The 24,043-nt window shown below is 35.8% G+C and overlaps 1 protein-coding gene across 1 annotated transcript in view; it reads right to left on the bottom strand.

The window, feature by feature from the left end:
• Positions 1-24,043, bottom strand: part of LOC311291031 (uncharacterized protein) — a 226,217-nt gene that overhangs the window by 64,852 nt on the left and 137,322 nt on the right. The gene's annotated exons all lie outside the window — the stretch shown is intronic.

The following is a 24,043-nucleotide window of genomic DNA, read 5'->3' as shown; positions in this document are numbered from 1 at the left end:
ATCAGAGCACATGTCCACAATGAGTTGCTCGAATACATCGAGGACTATCGTTGCTCAGGGGAATCACTGGCAATGTCTGACTTGACAGCCCTCTATGACGAGCGCACTGCGAAGTTAGCAGGCGTGTAAGTGTTGCGGGGAACGAGGCGGGAGATTTTTACCGTGTGTGCCTCTCCGCAATCGCGGTGACAGTATTGTGGTGGAGACTTTCTTTGTCTAATGCCACTGGGTATGTTAGATGAGGTCGAAGTATTCATAGGACAGTTAGGGAGCATTAGACAGTTTGTTTACTACTTACTATTTACCTGAGCATTCATTATTGTGCAATATAGCATACAGAAGGTCAGGGACATTTTGGAGGGAAAGAAGTGCTGCATTTTATAATTTAAACTTTATCATTTAGACTTTTTTTAATGAAAATTCTATAATCCAAGATGGCCGCCACCATAATGACGTCATAATATGCAAATTAGATGGGAAAATGTAAACCCTACATAAACTTTGGGTCATCCTTAATATTTCTCTAATTTACAGAAAGTCTCTATCTTTTATCACTTTTAAGATATAACCTTTTGAAATTAAGATGTCAAAATCGAACATTTTAGAAAAAAACCTCTGGCGCCGAAACACTGTGTGTTTGGCATGCGTTTTTTAATAGAAAATTGCATACTTCACCTCCAATTGTCATGGTAAGGACAACATTATTGTTTTTTAGTCTTGGAACCTATTTTATTGGACTCCTTGACCCCAAAAATCTACACGTTGATACCAAATTTGTCATTATAGCTATAACAGAAGCAAAGATATGGGCCTCTCAAGTATGGTCGGTGGCCATTTTTAAAAAATGTGCGTATACAAGATACAAAATGTGATCTTACGTGTGTCTTAGGATAAATTTATTTCTATGGCCCTAAGGTACTTCCATACCAAAGGGGACCTTTGCATCATGACTTGAAGTCTAAAGTCACTTAAAGGGGTCATATAATGTAATTTTTAAGCTAATATGATTCTTTAGGGTCTAAATTAAAAGTTTGTAATATACTTTAATTAAAAATTCTCATTAGTATTGTAAGATAACACTCATTTTACCTGGTCAAAAACAGCTCAGAATCGAATACAGTTGGAAACGACGTAGACCTTTAAAGGTGAACTAAGTAACTTTTTTACCTTAACTGAACAGCTTCAGAGTCATTGGAATGGTTATATTACTTATTTCGGGTTGAATGGTGGTCGTTTCGCACCCCCCTGGTGCCTGTGAGCGGAAAATTCGCACTTGCAACTTTGAGACGGTGGGCCGCCGGCAGCCGCGGCAGGAAGTATCGCGTGAGATCAGGTCTCGCGATGTAAACAATTGCTTTATGGCCAAAAGAAATCTGCTCAAATACTGTCATATTGCGCTCCCTCACGCTGTCCGAACCCGAAGGAAGAAGACGTTTTAAAGAATGTCCCATCTGCTTTGATGTCGTTGATCTACTAGCCTCTGATGTCTGAGAATCACCAAAGAGTTTTTACAACAGTGTTGTCAAATATCTATTCCGAAGCTGTGGGGGAGCTCTAGAGAGAAACCTGCGAGCAAAAAGCGAGAATACAGCGAAGAAATCCCGAAGCTACTGAGTGCTGCTTTAATGACACAGACTGTTAACAATTGTTTTTAATTAGTATTTAAACATTCTTTATGATAACATTTTTTTGTAAAAAATATTTTAATAACACAGTTTTGGCGGTTATAGAGTTCTAATGACGGTGTTCAACTATATATACTAACCATCACACCCCTAATTAATATAAAGGTCAATAAAACGTTACACTCACTTGTTCTTCTGGAGGTTCAGCAGGAACACGAATAGTTGGTACTGATCCTTTTTTCAGGAGCAGCTTCTTAGCAAATCCAGCTTTATACTGACCCTCGTTTGTAAAGCAGTCTGGTGTGTGAAATGATTCATGCAAAAATGACAGCATTGACGTTGATCGTGGCGTGGGGAATATTCCCTTCGAAAACAAACTCAGCCACTGCGTCTTCAGCTGTACGGATTTAGAAACATCAGCATGACTGCTGTGTTCCTTATTACACCCAAGTAGTGTTGCACAGTGTACCGATACTTCAAAAGTATCGCGATACTCGGAAATTAAAAACGTCACGATACCTAAATTTATCAGTATCGATACTTAAAAAAAAAAAAAAAAAAAAAAAACGCCTCCCTATCTGGACGTCTGTTTTTTTTCCTGAAGCACGCAGCAAAGAAGCTGCTGCTGTCAGTGTCATGTGACAAAACACTACAGCGAGATGGCTGCATGTGCGAGCACAAGTGGTCCACATCGTAGAAAAAGATGACGCGAGGAGTGACATATGGAAGTACTTTGCCTACCTTGCTCTGTTGCACGGTGCACCGATACTTCAAAAGTAAATCGGAAAATTAAAAACGTCACGATTCCTAAATGTATTAGTATCGATACTTCTAAGAATGACCGCGTTCCAGTTCCAGATTTGTAAGGCCGGCGACACACTGGCTGCGTGGCGTGTCCGTTTTTATTTCGGCCTGCGAAATAAAATATTTAACTGCCTGCGTGACACACGCGTCTCAGGCACAGCTCGAGACGCGCGGAAAACCCATGCATGCCAGAAATAGAACCGACGCCTATTTTTCACGCGACACGCAAGCGTTTCCAGGCAAAATAGAATAGGGAAAGATTTCTATGTCATTTTGACACGAATACATATTAATAAATTACATTTTGATGTTTGAAAGTCTCTAGGTTTTGACATAAATACAATATAAATGTAATTAAAAAAAATATTATTGATTTTCAAATATTGCACCTCTCAATACAGAACGAATTATTCTGTAGCCTATTTTGCCGTCAAGTGCATCAACAATGCCGACGTTGTCTTTGCTGCTATATATTTATGTTTAACATGAAGTATAGGCCTTCCACAACTCTCTCCCCCATATGTCAAATATATCACCAATGAGGCTTATCATATGTTACCAATATTAAACATTGGTTAATATAATCGCTGTTCATATTTTTATTCAAAGTTCAGAATCAAGATAAAGTTATTACTGGTAACTCTTATGTTTCTTATGATAAATGAGATAATGCTGCTAAATTTATTTATTTATTTTTACCTTGAATGTCATTGCTCTAATTTATTTTTTATATTTTGATATTTCATATTTTGTTCAAATGTTTAATATATCTGCTGTTCATATGTTCATTTATTAGCGTGTTATATGATTAGAATGTTGTCCCGGTTTTAAAATAAAGCACAGCAATGATATTTGAGAGTGTTTCTCCCTTTTCAGGAAAAGTATCGAAAAAGTATCGAAATCGCAATACTTGACTTGGTATCGGTATCGAAACAATAATTTTGGTATCGTGACAACACTACACCCAAGAACAGAACACCACAATCGTTAGACGCCATTCTACTCAGCACTCCAGCTATCAACAATGAACGCACCGGTCGGCGCGTGCTATGATTGACAGCTCGCTCGCGAGGGCGGGTCTGTGTTTGAAACGCTGCTGTCAATCAGCCATCGTGGGAGGGGCGTCGATTTTGTGACGTCACAATATCGAACAGCTTTTATTTGAGACAGGAGGAAATATATAAGAAGATTACAAAAAAAAACACTGGATGGATTTTTATCATTTTATGATGGTTGTGTACAGGCACTGCCAACACACATTTCAGTACAATCAACTTGTAAAAGTGCATGTACCATTATATGACCCCTTTAACCTCCCTACTATCTCCCCTGTTTTTGATGTATTCGTACATCCCACACAAACACGATAGTTAACCATTTTTACAGGTCTCCAATATAACTGTACAGTCCTACTTGCCATTAGACTAACAGTAACTCTCAAAAACATGGTTTGTGAAACCACATATTAAACAGAGCTAAAATTATACTTGATTTGATGTTGACAATCAATATGAAAGTTTCTCAAATGTCCCTCTACTAAACATTTGTTGAAAATCTGTACCATTTCATAGTTTAACTGTTTACCTAAATATGATGAAGTGCTTGAATGTTTCTAACATGAATGTTCTTCAGCATCATGAATGAATGTAGAATAAACACCAACCTCTTTGTTCTTCAGGATCTTCAGCGTGTTTCATTCTGCAGATTTGAGCTCTTCCTGATGCTCTGATGCTCATCTTCACTTGTAGCTGATGGGAATTTACAGCATTTATTGGTGAATTACTGTGGGAGACTCACTGATGTTGTAATTGCTGTGGGAGGAGCTGATCTGCCAAAATAAATAAAAAATCAGTTACTGAGTTTGTTTCAATAGGGTCAAGGACCAGATGTTTAATTTTAGTGTCAGATTGATATTAAATTTACAAAAGTGATTTTGTATAGGCCTACATAGAAAACAGATTAAATGCAAGTGTAATGTATACAATGTAATGTATTATGTTCAAATTACTTTTGTGGAGACAAAATGTCAGAATTTAGTTGAAATAATGTTGAATCATCATTCAGTGTAACATCTGTATGTAAAAATGAAACAACATAATTATTCAGACTTTTTCTGAAGAGACCATACTAAATTTCATTATTTTTAAATGATTAAAAGCTTCTTGCTGACAAATAAGTGGTTTGAAGAATATTGGGATAAGCTCGTGGGAGAAGGATAAGTATAAAGACTTAAAATGAAAATTAATGAGTATTTTGGGGCTGCACTATGATCCTAAAATAGTGTTTGAATATGTCATCAAATGATTCTTGTTCTAAATATGACTGAAGAAAATAAAACATAAATAAATATATAGGGCTCGCAAAATTTCTAAATCGCTGGTTGCCCTTCGGACAGGCACTCTTCAGATTTTGGTAGCCCGAAATGAATTTTTATTAGCCCAAATAAAAAGAACATTTTTAATGTAGAAAATTGGTTAGGAGTCAAAACATGAATCAAAAACTTTTTCAAAACACAAATATCAACAATTGGATATAAAATAATCAAATACAATTATGCATCTTGTAATAACTGACCTGATATTTGTGTGACCAGTATGGAACATGAATCAGTCTGTGTCGAAAATTTGTATTTCTCTGATCTACATGTGTGCATTTTAAGATGTTTTGAAGGCCAAAAAATTGGATAACAATAGCTTTAAAACCATGTCATCCGACAGTAGATTATTTGTCAATACCTGCTCTCACTTCTTATCCATCACTCTTTCTTTTTCTCTCATCTTGCCCTGTCTCTTCCCCTCCTAAAGCTGAACTTTTTTAATTTACTGAAGGCTACAAATTGTATTATATTAATTCTCAACATGTACACATTCATTATTCATTTTATGCCTAACATGATGAAAACGGCTTTGTTAATGTTTCTTGTCCCCTCACAGTGACAGTAAACTACCGGTTATTATTACATTACATCGAGTCACGTTACATAGGCCTATTTTCAGTTAAAAATGGCGAAATTCGACAAAAGTATATTTGTTTCAAACGAAATCGATTATTTTTGTCATTCGTTTCACATTTATGACCTAAAAAACTGTCAAATGTGAAATGTTTAGTTTAGCTACTTACATCTTATCTGTTATCTCGCACTTGACTGCGTCAGTCGCTCTTCTCAAATTCGCGCTCAGCAACTTCTGTGAACATAAATCCCGCCTACTTTGTTTTGATTGGTCATCTCAAATATTCTGACACTGAAGCAGTGACGGATCAATGAGACTCAGATGAACACACACACACTATGGCGCTCGAAATGTTCCGTTCGGCGACGAGACTGACTAGCACGACAGATAACACACGTGTATACGTGCGTGTACGTCTCCATTTGTTTTATATGGAGACGTACACGCAAATATCACGTCACGTAGACACGTCAATAACGTGTAGCTGTTGATCTTTACAGACGTGACGGCGGCGTCACGTTAGAATTTAACGTGTGGATTTATGGCGTTCCGATCGGCTCTTTATTATGACTTTGCTACATGCACTCGTCTCAATGAACGTGACGTCTGCGTCTGCCGAACGTGACGTCTGCGTCTGCCGAACGTCTCGTCTGCGTCTGCCACATCACTCGTTCGTGTGCCGGACGTGACGTCTGCGTCTGCCGAACGTCTCGTCTGCGTCTGCCACATCACTCGTTCGTGTGCCGGACGTGACGTCTGCGTCTGCCATAGTCTGCTGCAAGGGCGGTTTCCAGCACATTCCACACACTCATTCTTTATTATTTTTTCCCACTGATCTTCAGTTGTATTTTATTAGCAATTAAGTGATTTTACCTTGCTTATGTATAGCTTTTATTCCAAATGTTCATGTTAAAATATTTGTTTGCCATTGTTTCTTGTCAACATATCCTGATATTCATTCATGCACTGTAACTAAAAGAGATAATCGATCAGTTCATGTCCTGCTCGGACAGTAAAGTATCATAAAACGGTGTGTCTATTTATTATTTGAATTTCTTAAACATTTCCAAAACTGTAAAAGGTTAGGCTAGGTTATATAAAAATAAAACATTCATATATTATTTCATGAAAAACATTAGCCTACTGAACTAATTTACAGTTAGGTAAAAACGCAAATAATAATAATTCATTATTAATATCAGGCTAGTCTAGGCTACATATTTAGAAGACGCTTTTATCCTAAATGGGAACAAAGCAATTCGTCAAATGTCAGTCATAATATAAGATTATCATATAAACACAAGATTTTGACGCATATCCAGTGTTTGCGCGAAGTGTGGAGCGCGCTTGCTGCATGCCACGGAGGCGCGGGCGCGAACACTTTCCTATCAACAGTGGGAGCAACTTAAAATAGCCTGTAATAGCTGTACACTCACAATAACAAGAAAACATTGTGCTTTTGTAAAATAAAATAAAACAATCAGCCGCATGATCTCCGTGAACTGGAGCGCGTCTCAAAAATGAACTGAAACAGTGTAGGCCCTACTGCCTCACAGTCAGGCTTGAGGAATATACATAGCTTGAAATGGCTACTTTTAAATGAACAAGTTCAAATCGAAAGTGTCTTTCTCTCTAAGGCGCATCCGCAGCGGAGGAGATATGTTTGCAGACACGAATAAAAAAATAAAATAAAAAAACACTTTAAACAATTAAAATGCCTCTTTATTTTTTCAGACACATTTATTATAATTAGCCTACTTTTGCTGGTGCTTTGCAGCAAGATTTATGCGTGCGCTTGAGCTATAGCCTACCATGCATGCACCAGTAGCCTATTTAATTAATATAAACGTGCGATTAGTCGACTAATTGCTTAAATAAATTACTAGTTGACTACAAAATTTTTTGTCTATGGCAACTCTAATTAATACATTTATTTGACATTTTTTACTTATTATTTATTGGATAGTAATTATCCAGTTATTTACATTACATTAGTTGAGTTAACATATATAGCCTAAGCCTAATTAGTAAAAGAACGAAAAAAAGAGATTAAATTAATATGCTAACCATGTATTTCTGCATTGCTTGTTCCTACACGAAAAGGACTGTTTTAAAGGTGGCAATCCTATATACGTGAAGATTATACTGTATCTTGAAGATTGTTGTATTGTATCTTCTGTTATAAAGATGAAGATTGACATTTCGTTAATTAAAAATAATAAGCACATAATATTGTAAAAAAAAAAAAAAAAAAAAAAAAAAGTTATGTTCTGTTATGCGTTTTGACTACTTTTTGTATTTTGTATACCCTAATTTTATCTCTAGGTAATGAAGATATATAACTTTTTTTAAAGGGCTTCGTTTTTCCTGGACCCGCTACAATTGAGAATCACTTTAAGCATGCACGCTAAGACAATTTGAAGAATTCCAATTAATACACAATATACAATAATTAACAATGTACCGCTTGCTGTTCTAGTGAGGACGGGCCGAAAAAAATATTCCTCCAATTTTTACCCACCCCGCCACATACACCAAAATTCTGTCTCTACACAAATTTAATAGTTGGGAATGGATTGCTGTACTATTTTCTACATCTCACAATCCATAGTATATTGTTTATACAATTGTTATTTCCCTGTCGACTGGTGATATATGATATTTCACTTTAAGGAGTTTTTATTGCACTTATATTGTAAGATTCTCTGATGTTATTTCGTTGTTATTTATAACAATGACAAAAAAAATAAAATAAAAAAAAATAAAGAACAAACAATATTTACAAGACGCTTTTATCGAAAAAAGGAACAAAGCAATTCGTCATATGTCAGTCATCATAATACAGGTTAGACAATAATAATACAGGGTTTTATTTGATTATCACAAATCAACACAAGATTTTGACGCATATCCAATGGTTTGTGCGGAGTGGAGCGCGCACTGCGTGGGACGGAGGCGCGGGCGCGAACACTTGTATTTTCCTATCAACAGTGGAAACAACTTAAAATGCTCATAATTTATGGTCATATAGAAAATAATAATACATAATTTGCAACTACTTTTATTTGAGTAAACTCAAAATAACAAGAAAACGTTTTGATTTCGTGAAATAAAAGAAAACAATCAGGCGCGCTTTCATGATCTCCGTGAACTGGAGCGCATCTCAAAAATGAACTGAAACAAAATAAAGCTTGAAATGTCCTATTTTAAACGAACAAATTTGAATCGAAAGCAAATACTGTCTGATAATCCGCATGAACGGTGCATTTCTATCTAAAGGCGCACCCGCTTTACAGCGGAGATGGAGATATGTTTGCAGCCGACTGATTAGAAAATACTAGTTTATTAATAAAAACAATTAAAATGCCTCGTTATTTTTTCAGACACATTTATTATCATTAGCCTATAAACCACCTATAGCCTAAATCAGCTCTCTGTATGTTTCCAGAGATGGCTCTTCTCATTCAGCCCTGCGGGAAAATAATTTGGCCTTAGAAAACCAGTAAAATCTAAAAAGAAAATCCATATTAATTTGTGAATATTTTAAATGTTTAATAAAGGGGCAAAACGTCATAAACAAAAAGTCAAATAATAGTTTACAAACTATTTAAAAAAAAAGTTTACAGTCGTTTTTATTTTTCACCACAGGTGACTTATATAAAAAATATAGCCTATTTTTCAATTCTATTCTTCTATTTAAAGGATCTACAGAAACAGTGTTTGCACGATCGAGTTGTCTGTTTTCTAGTTTACCAAAGTGCTGTAGCCTAGGCCTTTTAAAACTATAAAAAATTAAAAACACAATAACAACCCTAAAGGCCCGTTCACACCAAGGACGATAACTATAAAGATAACGATAAAGATATAATTCTAAAAATCGTTCTCCATATTAAAGAATAACAGAGTTCACACCACAACTATAACGATAAAGATATGAGGAACGATATCGTTGGGATCACTTTCAGAACGATTTTTTTCCAGCTGTCAAACGATAAAACACTGACAGTCAATCAGAATCCATTCTAATTTAAAGGTCTCGCGCATTTAAAATGGGGCGGGTGCGCGCGTGCTTAGAATAAAAAGACCGTTATCGTTCGTTGGTGTGGACGCATATATAGTTATCTTTATCGTTATCTTTATAGTTATCGTGCTTGGTGTGAACGGGCCTTAACAATAAGCTATAAAAATGCAATAGCCTGTCAAGTTTGTTTCTTCATATTTCTATCTTTGTGGGGGCATTTGGCCCTCAAAATGTGGGTTAAACAACACACACACACAATATCCAATATATAAATCACAGACGCAGACGTCACGTTATAAGACAGACGCAAGTGTCACGTTCATTGAGACGAGTGCATGTTGCACAGTCATATTAAAGAACCGATCGCATCCGCTGGCACACTGCACTGAGCTGTGTTGAGTAGAGTGTTAAATACGTGTTAAATACGTGTTAGAGAATTTTTTTTTTTTTTACTTCACTGCCACACGTGAATGACGCGTGACGTCTGACTGGACGCTTCACTGCCACGCGTGATTTACGTGACGTCAGCGTGACGTCTGCGTGACGTCTGCGTCACGTCTGCGTCTTAAAATGAATGGAATAAATAGCAGAAAAAAAAAAAAATAAGACGTTGAGTGAGACGTTCATTGAGACGAGTGCATGTAGCAAAGTCATAATAAAGAGCCGATCGGAACGCTATATGGATTACGTCTGCCCGTCTGCACGTCTGAACGTCTGCCCGTCCGCACGTCTTAACGTCTGTACGTCTGCACGTCTTAACGTCTGCCCGTCTGCACGTCTGCCCGCCTTATTTTCCTTATTTTCTCATAGGCTACATTTAGGCTACTGTTATAGACATTATAGATAATCTTATTTATTTTGGATTACATTGGATTTATTTATTTATATAATGATGAATGTCTGTTAAGTATGCATTTTGTATCCCAATGATAGATAAAAGTATATTGTCATGTATACGATGAGAGACAAATAAAATGGGCTAGTAAAATTCAGAAAAAGTGGGTCATATATTTGTTTGTTTAAGATTTGTTAAAGCCCTGCAGCAGCCGGTCTGCATGCCTCAAGTTCATTCATAGATGCTGCATTTAGTAGGCTATTAATTAACCATCTGAAACCACTTTAAAACGTATTGGATTTTAAACTAAAATGAATTATCATACTTCTGATTGCTGGTTACTGCTATACTTATTCTGAACAGGTCATTAATCATTCAATTTAACATAGTTTAACATAAATATACTATTTAATAGAGCTACAGTTTTTATAAAGCCTAGCACTCTATTAAATGTAGCCTAGTCATACTGCACATTTTTTTGCTACTATGTTAAGAGCATACAAATATATCACCCAACTCAGGCAAAACAATTGACAGCCCTGATAAATAAAGTAAAAGGCTTAATGCATCTCGTTTTCACCTGCAGGAAAAACAAACACTTAAAACAAAAATGACAGTAAATGACCACTAAAGTCAGTAGGTGGCAGCAGATGGACACGTATCTGCTCATTTGCCATGTCCACTCCTTGATATACTTGTAAGAAGTTTCAGTAAGTATTGGGTCATTTATTCCTGTACATTAAGGGCTCAATGCATTAACAATTTCTGAAAGGAGCAATGTTCGCTATAGTATACATTTGCTTTTGTAAAATATTTTCAGTGCTTTAAATGTCTTACAGATGGGTTCTGCATGCATCTTTGGAAGTTATTCCACAAGATAAATATTAAGTAAAATGTATGACTGAATGATTTTTTTTAAATTGATTTTTATGTCAAAACGAAGAGTTTGTAATGTCATTTGTAGCATTTTTTAATAACAGAATAATAGACTTAAATAGTCAGAGTATGACTGCTTTATTCTATGGTATTGTCTGCATGCTGGTCCTATTCCTGTCTAGCACATGAAATACCCATACCTTTACTCTGCTCTTAAGCACACACAATAATCATAAATGCTACACTAAATCTTTAAATCCTGGGAAATAAAGTTTGTTACATAAATAAGAATTACAGTAAAAAGCATTCACTTAACAATTTTGCAGTTAATGAAGTACATGTTATACAATATGCTCAGTATTTTGTGTTCAGTATTTTCAGATTTAAACTATATGGCTACGATTTATATTTATATTCTTTATATCACAATGACATACATATGTACACAAGGGTTTCCGTTGTAATTCCGTTGAAATGTCCGACAAAATTAAATCTCTCCGGTCAAATTGTCCGATTAAAATTGCCTAATAATCCCGCCCCCTAACACAATCTGAATTTGAGAATAAGCCTAAAATGTATAAAGCAAAAATACACCGACCTTTGGCTATGTTATAAAGGAACAGGCTCTACCGTTTTAAATTTATTAAACATTATTACATGGCTTGGTTGAACTCCAATGTGGAATGCGGTCTGTTATTTCTTGATATCAGACCGCTGAAGCACTAGCGGCGCCAGGATTTTGTTTAGGTGGGCCTCCAGAAAACTGGATGGGCCAGTTAAAATAAGCCAACAAATAAATAAGAACGGTTTCCCCTTCATCTCCGTTTCAGCGCTTTTCTGGGCACTGAAGACAGCGACTCAGTAGCCAACCTGAATTTAATGCGTAATTAGCATAGGTAAAAAAAAACAAACAAAAAAAACAACAACCTTAAACAGGATTTTTTTGTTACTTTTTTAATACAATTACAATTTCATTTAATGTATTGTTTAATACAATTATAGGCCTATTATTTTTAGTTTATTAACAGCTGTAAAGATGAAGTTGACGATCCATCTCCATAGTGAACGCGCCTATAGAGAGAAATGCACATCATGGATTACATTAATCAGAGCGTAGCCTATATTTCTTTTAGTTTTAAATTGTTAAAAAGACATTTCAAGCTTTCTTAAGATATATTTCATGTCTGTGAGGCCTATGCTGAGTTTCGTTAAATTAGGATGAGATGCGCTCCAGTTCACGAGCAATGCAAGTGACCGCGCGGGCGCCGTCATGATTAGGCCTATATCGTCTGCTTTATTTCCAGGCAATCGGTTGATAAAAAAAAAATTATTAAAATTAAGATACAATTTATACAAAACGAAATTCACTTCAGAAAAGTCTTTCTACAAAACAAAACTTAATTAAGTGGTCAAAATCATGTCTGACCCGCTCCATGTCTCTCGATATTGCGCATCCTATCTTACTTGTGCTGTTCACTGTTCATAATCAACATAAATAAAAAAAAAACAATTAAATATTTTAACAAATATTAAACTAAATGAGCTTAATGGCTACAAAACTTATAGTAAACCTAGACTCTCTATTTGTACAAATTGCTGCACATTCATTTTATTCAGAATTTTGCACACATAAGTTTGAAAGGCATTTGTTTGTGCATGCATAGCAAAACATATCTGCAACATTGATCAAGTTTCGCTGATAATTATGCGTGCATTCATTAATTATTATCTTAATGAATAATGAAACAAGGACGAAGCATGTAAACTGCGTTGTTTGTTTAGAATGGAATGGATCGCAAATAGATCCGAATGAAGAAACGAACCATAGTAGAAAATGTTTTTTTTTTTTTTGTCTATTTGAAAGTTAGGCTAATAAACATGTTTATTATATATATATATGCTTGTCAAATGAAGCTTCATGCACCTCTGAGCTATTTCAGAGACCTGGGGTGCGTTTCCCGAAAGCATCGTTGGCCAACTATGGTCGCAAGTTCCGTCGTTACCAATAGAGTTCAATGGACATTGCGATGAACTTGCGACCATAGTTGTCCAACGATGCTTTCGGGAAACGCACCCCTGGTTGATTTAATGCTTTACATTCCCCTTCATTAGTGAAATGCAAAATTTATAGCCAAGCCACTGTCATTAAAATGCAGCATGTCATGGGAACCAACAACAGCACATACATTAGGCTATACCCATATTTCTATTTATAACGCAGCCACTTTAAATTCACATAATGTTTCACATCTGAGTAACAGAAATATAATGAGATATATATATATATATATATATATAATGAAAATGAATTGCCAACATGCCAAGAATATAAAAAAATACCAAGTAAAACACAAATTTGTAAATATTTGTTTGAATGTTTCTGTAATGAGCAGTTTTTAGAAAACCAGAATGCCTGTAAATAAACAATATATTAATGACTGGCATTTCACACAAAAGTCAATGAAAATACAGTTCCAAACAGCGCCACAGCAGAACAATTGTCTAAAAGGAGTAGTTGTGTGGGTGTTAAAATATATATTTGTATTTTTGAAAGTATAGGTTGAACATCAACCAGTAATAGAACAGGGCCTTGGCGCCATCTACCGGCAATTTTATATTGATATTTAGTAGTTTAATATTTATTTAGCCTCCGTTCATTTCGGCATTTACAACTCGGTTTAAATGAGCTTGCTAGAAGTACATAGAACGATTTTTTTATAACATAGAATTTAAGAATATAATTAAGTAATGCATCCACTCTACTATAGAGCTTTATTATTATTATTATTGTAGCCTATAGCCTATTTCATATTCCCACATGCTCGTGCATAATTGATATTGCAAAATAGGCCTATTCAAAGCTTTTTACTGTTGAGATTCGTTTTTTTATGTATCCAAACCTAAATAGTATTTTCTTAATATTCTTCGAGGATGTTAAAAGCTAGGCCTATGTTAAATAGCTATTAATGTGATTTTCTCTGCTGAAAATTACTTCATCTAATTTAATAATAGCTTTAATAGCTAAAAGATCAAGTCTTCTAGCCCACACCGTTCGAACTGTGTCTCAAATAAGACAAGTCTATTCAATTCAATTCAATTCAAATTTAGCTGTAGCCTAGCTCTTTTCACAATATTGTTTCAAAACAGCTTTAAAGAAAATGTATTTCAGAAATGTACATAGAAAAATACAGTCAGTAAGTTAGTCATTTATTAATCCGTCATACAAGTAGCTGCATAAAAGTAGGTGCGCTATTTTTAAATTAGCCAAGGCACGTTTTGCGTTCAGACGTGCAGACGGGCAGACGTTAAGACGGGCAGACGTGCAGACGGGCAGACGTGCAGACGTGTAGATGTTCTCCACACGCACGTTAACACGTCTTTAAGCTTGGTTAGGAAAGAAATGACACAAAGCGAGTATGGCGCTCGAAATGTTCCGTTCGGCGACGAGACTGACTAGCACGACAGATAACACACGTGTATACGTGCGTGTACGTCTCCATTTGTTTTATATGGAGACGTACACGCAAATATCACGTCACGTAGACACGTCAATAACGTGTAGCTGTTGATCTTTACAGACGTGACGGCGGCGTCACGTTAGAATTTAACGTGTGGATTACGTCTGCACGTCTGCCCGTCTTAACGTCTGAACGTCTGCCCGTCTGCACGTCTTAACGTCTGCACGTCTGCACGTCTGCCCGCCTTATTTTCCTTATTTTCTCATAGGCTACATTTAGGCTACTGTTATAGACATTATAGATAATCTTATTTTGGCAGTTTACTAAGGGCTACATTGGATTTATTTATTTATATAATGATGAATGTCTGTTAAGTATGCATTTTGTATCCCAATGATAGATAAAAGTATATTGTCATGTATACGATGAGAGACAAATAAAATGGGCTAGTAAAATTCAGAAAAAGTGGTTCATATATTTGTTTGTTTAAGATTTGTTAAAGCCCTGCAGCAGCCGGTCTGCATGCCTCAAGTTCATTCATAGATGCTGCATTTAGTAGGCTATTAATTAACCATCTGAAACCACTTTAAAACGTATTGGATTTTAAACTAAAATTAATTATCATACTTCTGATTGCTGGTTACTGCTATACTTATTCTGAACAGGTCATTAATCATTCAATATAAAATAGTTTAACATAAATATACTATTTAATAGAGCTACACTACAGTTTTTATAAAGCCTAGCACTCTATTAAATGTAACCTAGTCATACTGCAATTTTTTTTGCTACTATGTTAAGACTAGAGCATACAAATATATCACCCAACTCAGGCAAAACAATTGACAGCCCTGATAAATAAAGTAAAAGGCTTAATGCATCTTGTTTTCACCTGCAGGAAAAACAAACACTTAAAACAAAAATGACAGTAAATGACCACTAAAGTCAGTAGGTGGCAGCAGAGGGACACTTATCTGCTCATTAGCCATGTCCACTCCTTGATATACTTGTAAGAAGTTTCAGTAAGTCTTGGGTCATTTATTCCTGTACATTAAGGGCTCAATGCATTAACAATTTCTGAAAGGAGCAATGTTCGCTATAGTATACATTTGCTTTTGTAAAATATTTCCAGTGCTTTAAATGTCTTACAGATTTGTATGGGTTCTGCATGCATCTTTGGAAGTTATTCCACAAGATAAATATTAAGTAAAATGTATGACTGAATGATTTTTTTTAAATGGATTTTTATGTCAAAACGAAGAGTTTGTAATGTCATTTGTAGCATTTTTAATAACAGAATAATAGACTTAAATAGTCAGAGTATGACTGCTTTATTCTATGGTATTGTCTGCTTGCTGGTCCTATTCCTGTCTAGCACATGAAATACCCATACCTTTACTCTGCTCTTAAGCACACACAATAATCATAAATGCTACACTAAATCTTTAAATCCTGGGAAATAAAGTTTGTTACATAAATAAGAATTACAGTAAAAAGCATTCACTTAACAATTTTGCAGTTAATGAAGTCCATGTTATACAATATGCTCAGTATTTTGTGTTCAGTATTTTCAGATTTAAACTATATGGTTTATATATACGATTTATATTTATATTCTTTATATCACAATGACATACATATAAACACATCAGGGTTTCCGTTGTAATTCCGTTGAAATGTCCGACAAAATTAAATCTCTCCGGTCAAATTGTCCGATTAAAATTGTTAAAATACACCGACCTTTGGCTATGTTATAAAGGAACAGGCTCTACCGTTTTAAAGTTATTAAACATTATTACATGGCTTGGTTGAACTCCAATGTGGAATGCGGTCTGTTATTTCTTGATATCAGACCGCTGAAGCACTAGCGGCACCAGGACTTTGTTTAGGTGGGCCTCCAGAAAACTGGATGGGCCAGTTAAAATAAGCCAACAAATAAATAAGAACGGTTTCCCCTTCATCTCCGTTTCAGCGCTTTACTGGGCACTGAGGACAGCGACTCAGTAGCCAACCTGAATTGAATGCGTAATTAGCATAGGTAAAAAAAAAAAAAAAAAAAACTTAAACAGGATTTTTTTGTTACTTTTTTAATACAATTACAATTACAATTTTATTTAATTTATTGTTTAATAAAATTATAGGCCTATTATTTTTAGTTTATTAACAGCAACAACAGCTGTAAAGATGAAGTTGACGATCCATCTAGTGAACGCGCCTATAGAGAGAAATGCACATGATTACATAATCAGAGCGTAGCCTATTTCTTTTAGTTTTAAATTGTTAAAAAGACATTTCAAGCTTTCTTAAGATATATTTCATGTCTGTGAGGCCTATGCTGAGTTTCGTTAAATTAGGATGAGAATGAGATGCGCTCCAGTTCACGAGCAATGCAAGTGACCGCGCGGGCGCCTGCATGATTAGGCCTATCGTCTGCTTTATTTCCAGGCAATCGGTTGATAAAAAAATTTATTAAAATTAAGATACAATTTATACAAAACGAAATTCACGTCAGAAAAGTCTTTCTACAAAACCAAACTTAATTAAGTGGTCAAAATCATGTCTGACCCGCTCCATGTCTCTCGATATTGTGCTGTTCACTTTTCATAATCAACATAAATAAAAAATAACAATTAAATATTTTAACAAATATTAAACTAAATGAGCTTAATGGCTACAACACTTATAGTAAACCTAGACTCTCTATTTGTACAAATTGCTGCACATTCATTTTATTCAGAATTTTGCACATAAGTTGAAAGGCATTTGTTTGTGCATGCATAGCAAAACATATCTGCAACATTGATCAAGTTTCGCTGATAATTATGCGTGCATTTATTAATTATTATCTTAATGAATAATGAAACAAGGACGAAGCATATAAACTGCGTTGTTTGTTTAGAATGGAATGGATCGCAAATAGATCCGAATGAAGAAACGAACCATAGTAGAAAATGGTTTTTTTTTTTTCGTCTATTTGAAAGTTAGGCTAATAAACATGTTATATATATATGCTTGTCAAATGAAGCTTCATGCACCTATGAGCTATTTCAGAGACCTGGGGTGCGTTTCCCGAAAGCATCGTTGGCCAACTATGGTCGCAAGTTCATCGCAATGTCCATTGAACTCTATTGGTAACGACGGAACTTGCGACCATAGTTGGCCAACGATGCTTTCGGGAAACGCACCCCTGGTTGATTTAATGCTTTACATTCCCCTTCATTAGTGAAATGCAAAATTTATAGCCAAGACACTGTCATTAAAATGTAGCATGTCATGGGAACCAACAACAGCACATACATTAGGCTATACCCATATTTCTATTTATAGCCACTTTAAATTCACATAATGTTTCACATCTGAGTAACAGAAATATAATGAAATATAGCCTATATATATATATATATATAATGAAAATGAATTGCCAACATGCCAAGAATATAAAAAAATACCAAGTAAAACACAAATTTGTAAATATTTGTTTGAATGTTTCTGTAATGAGCAGTTTTTAGAAAACCAGAATGCCTGTAAATAAACAATATATTAATGACTGGCATTTCACACAAAAGTCAATGAAAATACAGTTCCAAACAGCGCCACAGCAGAACAATTGTCTAAAAGGAGTAGTTGTGTGGGTGTTAAAATATATATTTGTATTTTTGAAAGAATAGGTTGAACATCAACCAGTAATCTCAATAGAACAGGGCCTTGGCGCCATCTACCGGCAATTTTATATTGATATTTAGTAGTTTAATATTTATTTAGCCTCCGTTCATTTCGGCATTTACAACTCGGTTTAAATGAGCTTGCTAGAAGTACATAGAACGATTTTTTTATAACATAGAATTTAAGAATATAATTAAGTAATGCATCCACTCTACTATAGAGCTTTATTATTATTATTATTGTAGCCTATAGCCTATTTCATATTCCCACATGCTCGTGCATAATTGATATTGCAAAATAGGCCTACATTCAAAGCTTTTTACTGTTGAGATTCGTTTTTTTATGTATCCAAACCTAAATAGTATTTTCTTAATATTTTTCGAGGATGTTAAAAGCTAGGCCTATATGTTAAATAGCTATTAATGTGATTTTCTCTGCTGAAAATTACTTCATCTAATTTAATAACAGCTTTAATAGCTAAAAGATCAAGTCACACCGTTCGAACAGTGTCTCAAATAAGACAAGTCTATTCAATTCAATTCAATTCAAATTTAGCTGTAGCCTAGCGCTTTTCACAATATTGTTTCAAAACAGCTTTACAGAAAATGCATTTCAGAAATGTACATAGAAAAATACAGTTAGTAAGTTAGTCATTTATTAATCCGTCATACAAGTAGCTGCATAAAAGTACGTGCGCTATTTTTAAATTAGCCAAGGCACGTTTTGCGTTCAGACGTGCAGACGTGCAGACGTTAAGACGGGCAGACGTGCAGACGGGCAGACGTGCAGACGTGTAGACGTTCTCCACACGCACGTTAACACGTCTTTAAGCTTGGTTAGGAAAGAAATGACACAAAGCGAGCGCCATAGCGAGCGCCATAACACACACCCTGTGCTCTCTTTCTGACGTGCGCTCTGCTCGACGCCGCTGCGGATTAAAGATGAAGAACGCGCTGAATCTGATTATAACAAGACTGAAGCGAACACTATTTCAGATGTTTCACATAGCCCAACGGGCAGGCCGGTTATGCATTTTGGTAGCCCGACTGGAAAACACTATAGCCCCGGGACGTCGGGCAGGCGATTTTGCGAGCCCTGAACTGGATGTAATTCAAGTTCTGTTGCTTTTATATGAAAATAAATAAAATGACCCTTACAGAAAAAACACATTTCACATGTTATCACATGTTATCCACATGTGATTGTGACCTCATGTGATCACATGTGTTCTCATGTGAACAACATGTCACCACATGTGAACATAATGGAGCATGTGGCACATCTGGAAAACATGTTACTATGTTATAATGTGGAGCTCATGTGAAATATATTTGCACATGTTAAATTATTATTAACATGTGAATCATGTTGCCACATGACAAATACTGTACATTTTCAGCTTCTTTGTAATGGGAAGTTCAGATATTTTACTGACTGATCTTTTGAATCTCGTTCATAAAATGTTGTTAATGGACAAATCCCCAAACACAACTTACACAATGTTGATGTTTCATTCATCCCCATAAGCTGACCAATGCAGTCTAGTGCCGGATACAAAAGTGATAATTAAGTACTGACGAGCACAAATTTTTCGCAAAATTGATTAATGTAAATAAAAAGGCAATGTAGATAAATTAAAAGGCAATACATACACCAGAAATGTAAAAAATACCAAAGTAAAAATACTGACCAGATGCAGATTCTTAGTTATACAATATGTATTAAGAACTATTCACAATTACAGGATGCAACATCCACATCCACATCAAAAAAAGTAATTCAATGGCACTAATATTGAGTAAGATGAAAATTATTGTGAAGTTCATATAAAAAGATTAGTTTTTTTTAGTTACTTAGTTTTTTATTCTAATTAGGTTCCAATAAGTCCAAATAGCAAAGAGAAATAAAAAATGCATGTAAAATATATATATAAATGCCAATTAATAAAATGTTGGAAGAGCAAAAATGTTTAAGTTGAACCAATATTCATGCTTGGGATTAGTTAAGAAGACATATTATATTAAGTCTTCAAAAATATATTTGAAAAAAAAAATAAAAAAAATAAATGAAGGGATATTTTCAAATCCAGTCAACTTTAGAATGGCTCTGGAATGGCTAATGTTGACTTGACTAATAAACACAAATATAGCCAATATTTGCTAAAAGTATTAAGGCCAGCTATGCTATAAAATATTTTAATAAAATAGAACATATTTGTTGTTAAAATGAATATATAGCCTAATAAATAAAATGTTATAAAATCAAAACAACATTTATCAAATTGTCAAAGTTTCGTTTCTCCATTATGAGAGCGGATGGCCACACAACTTTAATATATAAAACCTTTATTTTTAAAAATATTTAATTTAAGCCGTCTATTTTTGGTAATAAATATAAAATAAAAGCGCATCGCTACATGGAAGGATCTGGATTATGGCTCATTTGACTTCGCGGAAGGATACAGTTCAGTTGACTTCGCGGGTTTTACAAGGCAGCGGCTGCGGTACTGCGGGAGACATTTTGTCAAAGTCCCCAGCAAACACAAAACGTTTTTACAACGTTTCACAACGTTGTTTTTTGGTTGCAATTAGGTAATGTTGCAGTGCAACGTTTTAAAACAGTTTAAGAAACCACACCTAAAATAAAAAAAAAAATAATGTAGGCCTAACCAAAATAAAACGTTTTAGAAACGTTGTGAAAATACCAACCAGCTGTTTTCTTTAGGTGATGGTATTACTAAATTTTATTTAATTATATGCATTTATGGTGAAATTACTACATTTTCAGCTCAATCTGTGTTTATTTTGACCACGAACCATGCGCTGTCACTTTAATTTAGCGTTTGCAGCACAGCAGAAATAGACTCAGTGCGGAAACGATCTCTGCACTGCTGTATACTCACCGCAACTGGGACGGATAAACGGACCGCAGTGTGAAAGCTCTAACCTGTTAACATGGGTACGGGAGAGAAAAAATACGCACCGCATACGCACTGCAAACAGAGTAGGCTATGTGTGAAACGGGCGTTCATTTATGAGACCAGCTCCAGTTAATGCGCTGGCGCCTCCGTGATTATTGTCTGCTATATTTACTTCTTATTAAATCCAGGCAATTGGTTGATGAAATATTGATTAAAATTAAGATACAATTAATACAAAATGAAATTCACTTTAAAGAAAGGCTTTGTGCTTTCTGTTTGAGGTCTCAGTGAAAGTTTTAAAGCAGTCTTTTAGTGCCGCTTTCAGAGCGCTCACGTCCGTAACGGAGAACTGTCACGACCGTAACATTTTCCCTAATAAATGCGAATACGAAAAATAAAATAAAATAAATATTTTATGTTCTGTGGACAGCCAACCCTTATTCATCCGGTGAGTAGGCCTAGTATTACTTTTGGTTTGCACAGTGTAATTCACAGATTGGCACCTAAAAGTTAAAGATTTTTTGTGTCCATAAAATATAAAACGCATGTAGACCAATATTTTTCTAATGTCTAGACTCCTTTATTAAGGGAGTATGGATATATACAGACGTTTCACTATTGGTATTAATGTATTTTCCGAGAATTTATATTTCAAGTTTTGACTGCACGTATTTGGAAAAAAAACTTACTTTAAGATGCTTCTTCAGGTTGAAGGTGGAGTTAGACGCTGAAAGGAGGTTGGTTTGCTGGCAAGCAGAGGTTGCACTGCACAGTTATATTTAGTTCTCCCTTCTCTTTCTTTAATGTGAAATGCTGTTTGAATTTCCAAGATAGAAACGCTTCTTGCCCTGCTCTGTTGTTCCGGCTCCATCTCTACCTCTAGCTCCCGCTGCTCCTCTTCCAACTCCATTGTTACTGATCACGCAGGCTGCGGAATTTTTTTTTTTTTTTTTTTTTCATATTGGGCCTTGCATGGGAAATGCATGGAGTTGCCTTATTTTTTTTTTAGAGCGTGAATAAACGTCTATTATCATTGTGACGTCATGGTGCATTGTCGTATACCAGACACTGAACTGAAGACAAGCAGGAACTAAATACACAGATGATAACGAGACAATGACAGACAGCTGTGATGATAATAGAGTCCACGGTGATTGATGACGTGCAGGTGATGGCTGATAGTGTGCAGGTGGGAAACATGAGGGATGCTGGGAAGTGTAGTGCCGCTGAGGCGTGTGACAATATGTGTTTGACCATTGTTTTATTTGGCCATTGTTTTATATATTTATATTTATAAAGCCTCTGCTTTCTCAGATCAGCTTCGACTGGATCTTCTTGCTGACACTCATTTTAAGTGCTGTTAAAGGATCTATAGGCAACGTCAGCACATTGTAGGGATGGCGAAATGAAGCCTCATGAATCACTGAGGCTTTCCCCTGACTGTTCCGGGAAAAGATTCAAAGCTTCGAGAGTGTCGAGAACAGCGCCGAGAACAGCGCCATCTGGTGCTTATTTAAAATAAAGCAGCCAGAAGCCTGTGTTAGAAGCTCTGGCAGATGAAGCAACCACAACACACTCCATAGTTTCAATGTTGTGTACAAATAAAAGCCTTACATGTTTGTGTTTGATTTGTTCATTAAATAAATTCATTTTTCCATTAAAGTGTGACAATAAAATAATAGCTTATAAGCTTATATGATTCAACAAGATTTAATGTAGGCCTACTCTCTCTCTCTCTCTCTCTCTCTCTCTCTCTCTCTCTCTTTCTACACACACACACACACACACACACAATGAATAAGGACATTGTCTGATAGGATCATCTGTTATTAAATGTCAATATCAATAATTGTAAATATCAACCAGACTGTCGTTAAATACGATCTGAAGTTCGAGCCTTCTGACACCCAAAGCGAAACGCGCACGTGACTGGACAGAAAGTGAGGCTTCGTTTGTCATCGATCACGTGACTCTAGTAAACCAATACACGCCTCGATACGGGGCTTCACTACAAATTGTGTCGCTTATGTGATACGCGCATCGAAGCTTCAGTGTCATATGTAACATCACTAGCACATTGAAATTAGCAAGCCAGATTATTTGAATGTGAAATGTGTCAAGAAGCTCAGTGCAAGTGTCACGCCCGAGCCAGAGGTGTGGAGGCACTACCTGCCAGCCGACACCCCCGACCTACCACACCACCTTGAGGATCTACCCCGTACCATAGAAAAAGGCGGACAGCAAGAATTCCAAAGTTAACATGTTTATTTATTTAAAATGAATGTCTCTAAAAACGGTGCGAGCTTCCTCCCCTGAGGTTGAGTGCCTGTGTGTGGACTCTGGTTCCCCTCCTCCAATGCAGACAACAGAAAGGGTATAACGTATAACGGTTCTGTATCACTTCTTCTTCTCTCCTCATCACCCAGACAGGGCTCGCCCAAAAGAACAACACAACTTCGAAGGATTATAGGCTGGTCGCCCGTACTCTCTGCGACGTCCCTAACTCGTGTATACACTACAACACACTCAATTCACACGTGATAATCGAAACTCAGCACAGCATGCACAGACCTCCGATCATTAAGGCAGAATGCGGGCCCAGACGACAGCCTCAACCGATGAACTCGGAGGATGGAGGGTCTAGCTAGCCTCCACTTAGATCACCTTTAATGAAGGAGTCTGGATCTGATATATTTTCTCATGACTGGAGAGAGTAAAGCAGAATGTGTAGAAACTCTTCCAGAAGACATGAAATCTGCTTTAGAGACGCTCATGTGCAAATACTTTCTGTTTCACCAAACTGGAGCTGATGCTAATAATTACTTTAAAATACTTTAAAACTGTTTAAGAATTGAGGAGTCATGGATAGTGGATAACGTTTCAGTAGTAA

The sequence above is a fragment of the Rutilus rutilus genome, assembly GCF_951802725.1.
Source record: "Rutilus rutilus genome assembly, chromosome: 1".
NCBI lineage: Eukaryota > Metazoa > Chordata > Actinopteri > Cypriniformes > Leuciscidae > Rutilus > Rutilus rutilus.
The sequence above is the reverse complement of the archived record's forward strand: the minus strand, read 5'-3'. Positions and strand labels throughout refer to the sequence as shown.